This window comes from Sceloporus undulatus, chromosome 1, assembly GCF_019175285.1.
Source record: "Sceloporus undulatus isolate JIND9_A2432 ecotype Alabama chromosome 1, SceUnd_v1.1, whole genome shotgun sequence".
Lineage (NCBI taxonomy): Eukaryota > Metazoa > Chordata > Lepidosauria > Squamata > Phrynosomatidae > Sceloporus > Sceloporus undulatus.
In genome coordinates, this window is record NC_056522.1 from 169,179,799 (window position 1) to 169,190,756 (window position 10,958).

General features: G+C 39.7%; 1 long non-coding RNA gene across 1 annotated transcript; it reads right to left on the reverse strand.

Annotated features, from left to right (window-relative positions):
• Positions 1-90: 90 nt before the first annotated feature.
• LOC121919768 lies at positions 91-10,843 on the reverse strand. The gene is made up of 4 exons (XR_006101578.1): positions 10,514-10,843; positions 3,475-3,514; positions 491-755; positions 91-343 (listed from the first exon to the last, which is right to left on the reverse strand). It is a non-coding gene; the product is annotated as an uncharacterized LOC121919768 (long non-coding RNA).
• Between the last annotated feature and the right edge of the window lie 115 nt (positions 10,844-10,958).

Genomic DNA, 10,958 nt, shown 5'->3' on the forward strand with positions numbered 1-10,958 from the left:
GATACCAAATCTTTCAGAGAGGTAACCATGTTAATCTGTTTCAAGATTACAATGTAAAAATGAGAACAAATTGTTCAATGAAAACCTATATTGGACAATCATGATATTTTTATTTAATCATGTCTTGCTGGAATTACTAAAAAATGAACATAATAAATCACATGGCATGTTTAATTGTGCATATGAGTAAGAGGTGGACAACAAGGAGCATGTTACAGAGATACAGAAGGACTTCGGGATAGTCCTAATGGCACTCTAAAGTGCTAGAAAGCTGGGCTGCTTGTGAAAGCAGAAAAGGATGTCTTCAGTCTAAATCTGAGGTGCTGCTGGAGCTGGAACCATGCTGAAAAGAAAAAAAAAATGGATATTGAGAATGCTAGCATTTCCTCTTGTTTCTTGATTTCTGTTATACTCCCTCCTTCCCATTATTTAGCTTTTGCCTTTCAACCCATACAGTACTCTGAATTCATCTCCTCAGTTTCATTTTTACCTCTTTCTTTGATATCACTTGCAATGGCCATGATGATGATGTCCATGGTGGTGATGTCCAAAGTGGGGAAGCACATGGTGGTGATGTCCATGGTGGTGATGCCCATGGTGATGATGCCCATGAGGAGGTGGCCCACATGGCCCAGGGAATCCAGTGGGTGGAGGATGATGGCCAGGGTAGCCTGGATTTGGACATGGCTGCATGCCTGGCCCAGGATAGGGTCCAGGGTAAGGTCCAGGAGGGCAAGGCTGTTGAGATGACATTCCTGTCAGGAAGCAAAATGAATAGATTGAAATCCAAAGTTTAATTTAGGTATTCATTTCATCTAATGGCAGTCAGGAAAACTTAATCTGGTGTAGTATATTAAATTCCAAAAACTTAGTTAGGGTTATAACTCCAACCCAAACCACCCACTGACAGTTAGTTAGCACTGAAACTTTACAAAGTAATAGATTTTTCTACAAAGTAACTAAATAGTTTTAATTAGTTGCTATGAACAAATCAGTGTTCACAGCAGCTTGGCATTATCTCCACAACTATGGAATATTTCATGTAAAGAAATCTCATCCCTTGTCATTGCCGCCACAACATTCACAACAGAGGAAATTTAGATATACAGTCTGCCCTCCCTATATGCAGGGGATCCGTTCTGGACTCCCCCATGTATGGGAAAAAGAGCGTATGTTGAAGCCCCATAGGAAATAATGAGGTGTGTGCATGCGGTGGTACGCAGGGTGCACGGCGCGGGTATGCACCTCATTACTTCTCATGGAGCTTGCCTTCCGCGTAAGCTCAAAGCCACAGAAGGCAAGCCTGCCTATGAGGAGGGCTGACTGTATTTCTTGTATTATTTAATGAGGCCACATACCTATAAATATGGAAAATATGAAACCTAGAAGCCATTATTAGAAGTAGTAGAAGCATCCCACATTAAGCTACAGTTAAAAAAATAAATTAGTTATGCCAAAAACACTGCAAAAGAAAAAAGAAAAAAATCAGCAAAATAATTATTTGTTAGTAATTACTGCAAGTCCTGCTCTTACATGCTTTTGACCTTTCTTTCTCTGTGTGCATGTATATGTGGGCACATGAGGGGGTGGGGGTGTTTTTCTAAGGAGGATAGGCCTTCTAACTACCCCAGTTCCCATGCCTGGGTAACATATAATGCCTGTGATCAACTGGGAACTAAATTAATATCTGAGTGAAGAATCTTCCTTCAGCAGTCCTTATTCTTACTGAATGGTATATCCTTTCCAAATTACTTTCCAAATAAACATCAGCAATCCTTCCCTAGAAAATGGATTTCACATCATAGATTCACTAGCAGGTCTCTTGCAGAAGACGCTGCCAACATTCAGTGATGAAGAACTTGCATACAAAGCAAACCAGTGTGTGTAGTGGTGTCACACACACACCCTTGGGGTGTCACCTGATGAGACCTGCACCCTCCACATCCCAGTAGTGACACCCTGGGTGTTGAAGACTCTACCTCAGAGGAAGGAACTGACAAAACCATCTATGTATATTCCTTGCATTAATTTCCTTATGAAATTAATTGGGTCACCATAAGTCAACAGGCAGGATACACATACACATTTACAAGAGATAGCCTATCCAAAGGGAAAGGTCAAAAGATCAGCTTTCTGTAGGATAATTTTTCCCGTACGTGCTGAGAGACAATGATTTGCACTCATGCAAACATGAGAAGCACTTGTCTTTCAAATTAAATGGCAGAATTCCTCTACTAGTTAGACATAGGGGATTATCACATGGAGGCACTTACCATTGGTAAAACATTGGCAAAAGGTTCCTAGAACGTTCCTGAAGTGCAAAGGTGTGATAACATGTCACACTTCTAAAATGTCATTGAGGCATCCCACTTCTCTCCCATCAGTGACGCATTCGCAGAGCAGCCATTTTTTTTAATAACAGGATCTTCCATTATTCAAAAAATGGCTGCTCCGCAAACGCTTCGTCAACGGGAGAGAAGTGGGATGCCACAATGATGTTTTAGAAGCATGATGCACTATCACACCTTTGTGCTTCAGGAACACTCGAGAAACCTTTTGCCCTTGGTAAGGCTCCATGTGGTAAACTCCATAAACTGCAAAGTTAATCTGGCTCTTCCTGTCTGAGGAAGAAAACAGATTAACTATTACAAGTACACAATCCATAGTCAAGATGATTAACCAACCATGCTGGCATGCTGTATTTTTCCTATTTAAAAAATGGACTTTCATAGTCCCAGGATCAATTAAATTGTCCATACCAGATGGCTACCTTTGTCTGATTTCTGTATAACTTTCCACTGCATGAAGGACTGGGAAGAAAACCAAGCCCTTCCTTCTAAATGTTAGTCCTGAGTAGAGTAGATCCATTGAATCAAATGAGTTTATCTATGAGTTGACCCAGAATCTAACAATTGATTCAGTGGGTTTACATGGGACTAACCAGCAAGACTCTGGCTGTTATTTCTTGTTCTCTTTGCATGCAATGCTTAACAACACTGAGCTCCAGAAACAGAGTTTCTGACTGCTGTTGAACGTCAGGAACTCATGACTCACTGAGTTCCACCACAGCCATCTTGGTCAGATCAACAACAACAAACTACACAAAATCAAACACATTGCAATAAAGGTCAATGGAGTTATTTGGCCAGATTTCGTGGGGACTGCTTAGACCGAGGGAGCAAAGATTGGGGAATGGAGAAACAAGGAAAGTAGAAACTTTTTGCTTTCTAAAAGTAGGAGCAACCAGCACTGTAGGTCATGTTCCCTGTGATGTTGTTCAGATACAGTTTTATAAAGGCCACTGTCTCAGACAATGCATTGAAAAGCAGCACATTAGAGGGTGGGGGAATCTGCTTCTATTGGACTTGATCATTTCAGCCTGTTCCAGGAACCTGTGAAATACACTTTCCGCTGAAGCAAGAACCTGCCTGAGAAGAACCTTTGCAGTTTGTTCCATAATAAAGCAAAAGTTACCTGGGTTAGAGTTCCACATATCCAAAGAGAAGGTCTCAATCTGGAAGAGAGTAATATAACTTAGTTAGAAAAGTCATGTTTCTCCACCCCACCCCACCCCAACCCCCATGAAGCTCTTTTTCTAAACAAAGCTTGCCAACATATTTCTGGCAGGGCTTCTGTGCCTTTCATTGCTACCTGGGATGAAAGTGTTCTGTAAAATCACATAGTTTGACACTGCTGTCATTCTTGCCAAACTTTTGTAAACACACTAGATGTACCTACCAGTGGCTGTGCATGCTTTTGAGAGACAGGAAGAAATTAATTCAGATAGTGCTTTAATGATTTTAATTAGGGTTCTCCAGGGCAGAATATAGAGAAACAAAAGGTTCTCAACTGGCAAAGGGGTAAAGCAAGGTTGCATACTGTCACCCTATTTAATCAACCTGTATGCTAAAAGTATTGTTCACACAGCAGGCTTAAAGTCAGAGGCAGGAAGAATGAAGATCAGGAGAAGGAACTTTAACAATCTAAGATATTCAGGCAACACGATATTACTAGCAGAAACAAGAACCTGAAACAATTACTGAAGAAGGTGAAGTAGGAAAGCGCCAAGATAGGCTTAATGCTGAACATTAAGAAAACAAAAATAATGGCCATGGAAGACTACAAGAATTCATCCTAGACAATGAGAAAATTGAAATAGTCAAAGAATAACAGATGCTGTAGGCTGTATTTCAGATGAAGGAATTGGTAGAACCAACTGGGGAGTTTATCAAACGGGAGGAATTTCTCTTAAATTTGAATGAAAAGAAAGTGGGGCCAGAACACATTCACTTAAAGTTGCTAGTTTAGCGCAATTACGTGAATGCGGATTGCATTCAAACTGGCTTCCCATTGCCTGAAAACAACATGTCATTGCCCAAATTTGCATGTGGCAGTCTATCACGCAATAATGTGAAACCACATGATTGCGTTCAGATTGCCATCGGATTATACTTCCAATTCCCCTTGTCTGATAAACTCTTAAGTATTCCTTGCCTAAGAAAACCCTATGAAATTCATGGGGTCAACGTAAGTCATCAGACAATTTGAAGGCACATACACACACACACACACACACTTCCCACAAATGGTGGCTCCAAGATATAAAATCCTATAAATACTGTATCTACTCACATATAACTCATAGGGAATGGGCATAGCTAGAATTGAGAAACTTGGTTCATGGGTCTGGGAAGGGGTAGCCTATCAGGTTCTCCCTCAGATTCCTATGCATCTCCCCCATGCAAATAAGATTTCTTCCTCTCCAGTCAGAATTTTTCAGTAAGTAAAATATCTTAACTTCAGAACACTGGTCAGAAGTGAGAGATATCCCCCCCCCCCCCCCATTTTACCTTTAGAAGACGCCTTTGGTGCTAATGGAAGTTTTAAAAATCATTGCAGAACAGGCTTTGTGGCTCATCTTTTCCTCCACCCATGTTTGTGACCATGCACACACATACCATGCTGCAGTTCATTTTTTAAAATGCTACAAGGCTAACTGCCATTTTCAGAAGCTTGCAAGCAACATTGTTTTGTATGTGCAGCTTATCGCACACACATTTAACCTGACTGCACCCTAACAGGATGCACCGCCAGTGTGGGATGCAGATGTGAATTATCACACATAATTTGTCACCAATTCCACCAGCCAAGTGCAGCCCGGCTGCAGCCTGGCTCCCAGGCACACTTTGATGGCCACTTTTCAAAGCCAGGAACTTCCAGCTTAGGAAAGTGGCCGCTGAAGTGCACCTGGGACCCAGGATGCAGCCAAGCTGTACTCATCCAGTGGAATTGGTGTCAAATTTTGTGCGATAATTCCCACCTGCATCCCACATCTTGGCTGCATCCCATTAGAGTGCAGACAGGTTAAATGTATGTGTGATGAGCTCCTATGCATGGGTGTGGGATTCGTGTAAGAAACTGGGGCCCTGCCCATTGCTGCTAGGTGCCCCCCCCTCCTCTCAACATCCTTCCATGCACAAATTTAAGCCTCAGAACGTCTGGGCAGCAGCTACTGAAGGTGCCTAGGGCTAGGTTGGCCTCCACTACTCGGAGGTCGTTCTCCATAGCTGCCCCAGCCCTTTGGAATGCGCTGCCCACAGAGCTCCGCTCGTCCACCACCCTGGCCCAATTTAGGAAGGACCTCAAAACCTTCCTATTCCAACAGGCATTCCCCGAGTAAATATCCTGTGGGCCTCCCTCCTCTCTTTCGTGGCCAAGAGGTTGGGCTTTGGGGCTTTACTGTTGGGTTGTTTTAAATATGTTTTTATTGGAATTGTTTGTATTTTAATTATGTTGTGAGCCGCCCTGATCGGAGGAAGGGCGGCATATAAATAAAAATTTTATTTTTTATTTATTATTTATTGTGCAAAATGGATTCCCCTCACCTAGGCCAAGTGCTTGCTGTCTTACAGGACAATCCTAGACTACTTTAGTCAGAAGTAAGACCCACCAAAGTGAGGTGGCTATAGGATTGCAGACACAATTTTCTTTGTATTAGCGACAGCCCTGGAAATCATACTGCCTTTGTAAAGTTGGCTTTACTTTGAAATAGTACAGTAGCCTTCCCACTTATCTGTGGGGGATATGTTCCAAGACCCCCAATGGATACCTGAAACCATGGATAGTACTGAACCCTATACTTGTAATGTTTTTGGACTGTGATTGATCTTGTGTAACTGAAACAGTGGAGAGCAAAATGGTGGATAAGGGTGGTCTACATTATATTTTCAGACCGTGGCTGACTTTGAGTAATTAAAACCATGGAAAGACAAACTGTAGATAAGGGTGGACTACTGCATTTAGTGTTTGTATATGTCTTTCAAATGTTCAAAGCAGTTTCATATTTATTATTTGTAATGCTAACAAGAACTCGATTACGTAAGATAGATTTGCAGTTATTGGAGTTAGCAATGTAGAGAGTGCCTTGCTTCTTGGAAGAGGTGACATCTGAACCACGAGTTTCCTGATTTGTAGCTGAATGTTTTAGCTGTTTCACCAGATAAGCATAGTGTGCCATTTACAAGCAAACATAGTGGCAGTATATGAACACCCCCAGAGTACCCAGCATGGCTGCTAAGTATGCATCAGATTCCAAGAAATCATTTACTGTAAAAGCCTCCAAAGATGAGCCCCACTTCAGGTAAACTCAAGCCCCCCCCCAAAAAATTATATGACTCCTTAAACTACCAGTCTGGCTTCAACTTATTTTGCTCTGCTTCTCTATGAGCTAAAGAGTATCAACTGTCAAAATCATGGGAATGAGGGCACTGTGAGCATATCATCCAGTTATTTTGAACCATTATCAAGACAGCAAATTAACAAAAGTTGGTCACCTAACATCTATAACAGTGTGCTAACAAGAAGGGGAATGATAAATAGAGTGTGGCTGTGCCAACTGCAGGCTTGCCATCCACAGTTTGAGCTTCTGCGAACAGCAAGCCCAAGCTTTTTCAATGGGTGCACATGCACACGGTGGTGTGAGCGGGAGTGCGCACCCATTGAAAAGAATGGGACTTAAGGTTCCACATTTTTTCTATCCGTGGGGCGATCCAGAACTGATCCCCTTAGATAGCAAGGGTGTACTGTATCTTCATAGACAATCAGAATCTGGTGCCATTTCTACTACCCATCCAGAGCACATACTGCTGACAATAAAGAGGCATCCTACTACCTATTGGGGGAATTGGCCATGCAAACAAGTCCCCATTGTTATAGTTGTTTAAATCCTAAAATTCAGTTGGAAGGCACTGCAGTTGGTGCTGATGATGGCTATTTGGCCATAGAGAGGTCAACTGGCTGAACTGCAAAGGTCTAAAGCTGCCAGTCCAAAGTTCATGTGCAAAGATATGACTATTGAACTAGGGTAAGTCTATGTCTTTTGTTGACTGGCTGAGAATTAAAGAACCACCTGGATCATCAAGGTCTTATGATGTCCTAGTTCACATGGTACACTGCTTGCGTACATGGTTTGTTTACTCAGGGAGTGGGACTGGGCAAAAATCAACAGCTAAAGTTCAGACATGAAAGAGCTGAGAGAATCATTTCTAGGCAGAGTTAAGGTAAGTCTAGTTGTGCTTTTTATGGGTACCATTCTTATTTAACCTCAGAAAAGTTTGTTTCATTCATCAAGAAGCCTCAGCCACAGCTCTATCCCTTTTTGTATTCAAGAGCAACTGTCAACTACATTATGTTGTATCCAAGACCAACTCCAAAACCCTGAAGTGAAAAATTCCCACAAATACACTTATTATTAAAGTAAATGTGGTTCCTTTGGCAAGAATGTGTTTCTATTTAATATAGGTGCTATACTTGCTCCAAATGTGGCTCAGTAGTATCTGGCCTCAGCTTCCATTCATTAGGAATGTGGTAGATTTATACTATACTCATTCACTATGAACAGATATAGAAACATTAGTGGGAAAGAATTGTTCTCTTACTCTTAATAAACCAAAAAATCTGATTCAATTATGTTCGTATTGAAGGAAGCTAATTTTTAACAACTGAGTTAATTTTAAATTGACATTTTCATTTCTGTTTTTATGAGAAAGAAAAATCCCATGCATGATTTTACTCTTCCCCTCTTTCTCGCTTTGAGGACAGAGGAAAATAGCTTGGTGAACTTTCAAAATAGTTATTTCTCATCTATCACACCAAAAACCTTTCTCTTTTGCTAATCAAAAAATAAGACATTGTTTTGCAAAAATTCAGGAGCATTAGGTGTTAACCAGCTGAATAATGTAAAAGTTGTTCGTTTTTCAGACTGCCTCTCATTTAATCAATTACTGATTTTCTTAAAAACTTAAAGTGTTGCAGAACTGTTTACATTGAAATTCCAATTTGAGGCTGTCCCTTCACTTTTAAAAAAAATTCAGTTAAGCTGCTTTTCAATTGCCAAATGTTCAATTTAATTAACAGCTTGTTTGATTTTAATTAGTTCTTACTTCTGACTAATAAATATGGTCTGAATTAGAACTATAACCTTATTCTTTAAAAAGGGCTATTGAAATACTGTCCAAAGGTTCAAGAAGAGCACCCCTTGTATAAATAGCAATAGCAGGTACATTTCTATACCTCTTATCAGTGCAAATAAGCACTCCCTAAGCGGTTTACAAAGTGTAAGCCAATTGCCCCCAACAATCTGGGTACTCATTTTAGCGACCTCAGAAGGATGCAAACCTGAGTTGAGCTTGAGCCCTTTCACTGGTATTGAACTTGCAAACTTATGGTTTTGAGTGAGTGGCTGTAGTACAGGCATTTAACCACTGTGCCACCAGGGCTCCTTAATAAATGGAGTATATCTCTTTCCTAAAGTATAGTCTCCCATCCAAGTACCAGCCAGGGCTAATGACTGCGCTTAGCTTCCAAGATCAAACAAGATCTGGTGCCTTTACACATACTTGTGGTTTGGAAAGGTGAGGATGAATGTAGATTTTAAAAATGACATTGTCAGAAGAGTTCTATTAAGAGTGTGGAATAAATATAATTATAGGTTTATTGTAAAAATACCTGGTTGGGTACCCCCACAAGAGTCTTTTTGTATAAGAGAGTTAGGCACGGTAAAGAATTGGTTGTGATATCATGATTTAATCAGAGGAGAGTAGGGAGACTGGAAAATTAAGAATTACAACAATTAGAGGAAGTAGGGCATACAATGTAGTAGTTAACCTATTTCATATTAAAAGAAAGTTTCAAGGAGAACAAGATTAGTCTAGGTTTTGCAAAAGTGAAAACAGTGTTTGAAAATTTGATAGATGTAGAAGATACTCATTTAAATGCAAAAAAAATTACAAATTAGTATTAAGATTTGAAACAAAGGAGGAGCAAATTAAAGTATGTATGGTAAAGTGTGCAAGAAATGTTGGAGATAATATTTACTTTGATCAATGGAGACGGTATGGCTGAAAGGTTTGAGATTTACTTCTTGTAATAGTCTGAAAGAGAATTGCTTTAAAATAATGTATACCTCATCATGGATAAATAGGAAAAAATATATACAAATACAAATAGTAAATGTAAGAGATGTAAAATATCTATTGTGTTTTTTTATCATCAATGATAGGAGTGCAAAAAGGTAAAACAGCAAAAAATAGAGAGAAACATAACCAAAATTTGGAAGTCAGAAATAGAACCCAGACCAGAATTGTTTCATATTGTGGGTTATAGTAAGAAGACAAAAAGAGAGCATAGCACACTAATTTGCTATATGACGCCTGCAGCAAAAATTCTGTATGCTAAATGCTGGATGCATAAAGACATTCCAGGTATCTAAGAATGGAAAGAAAAATTATGGGAGATGGCTGCGTCAGGCAAGTTCATTAATTTGTTAAAAGGGTATTCAACACAAAGGTATTTGCAAACATGGCAACCTTTTATAAATTATGTTTAAAAAAGAACTGGAGATAATATGATTGTAGGTTTTAGTGATTTGACAGGAACACTTTTCTATGCGAAGGAAGTTTGGTTAAACAATTACTATTATTGTTAAATACATTATAGGTAAATATAAAAAAGTTGATTTGTAAAAAATGAATTAGCTATAGAAGTATAACTAGGTATTAGAGACCACAGAATTGAGAGGGAAGTGGAGCAGAAATGGGGGGTTGAGGTTTTATGTCTCTGTGTTAATGTGTTGTGAGTAATGTGGGGGTTTATTATTTGTACTATCTCTCATTTCTTTGTATTTTGTTAGTTTATTTATATTTTTGTGTAAATTAATCTGTTAATAAAGATTTTTTTAGAGTTTTTTTTTAAATCTGGTGCCTTTATCCTATTTAGGCATGGTTTCAAAAGGAGCAGCCTTTATATAAATGGTGTATATCTGCTTCCAATAGAAAGACACAACCAGCTCTCCAGCTGATCAGAAAGTTTACGTTTTCTTGTGTGGTCCATCAACTACAAGGGTACTGACGTTTATCCTTTTAGTCCTGACATAAATTTGCTTCCTACCTCTTGCCAGCAAAAGGTTGAAAGCTTACTATTTCTTTAAAATTAATAAATAAAAGCTAAAACTTACATACAGTAGCAAAAGCAAGTGCTTCACAGCAGCACGTCGTCCTTCTGTCTTCTTTCTTCCTGAATCACAAAGCAAAATCTTTGCATTTATATAAGCACACCTGTAATAATGTCAGACTTTCCTGCCACTCAGAAAGCCAACAGGAGCTGTTGCTGTGGAATGACTAACCAACCAGTAATAAAAGGCACTTTTTGTTGACTTTTACACCCTTTCCTCGTATTGTTTCCATGCCCAAGCACCTGACCAAGTGGGTAACTGGGTAAACAGGGACAATGCAGAACTATCTGAATCATGTTATTCCCCCCAAAAAAACCTACACAATCCAGGAGGGCTACTCTGACCCTCTATGTTGGAAGGGAATTTGAAGGAATCCCACTATATCACTGGACTATTGTGTAGCCACCTTTTCTATGTTCTACTTGTGTGTGGTTCTGAAGCTCCTCCT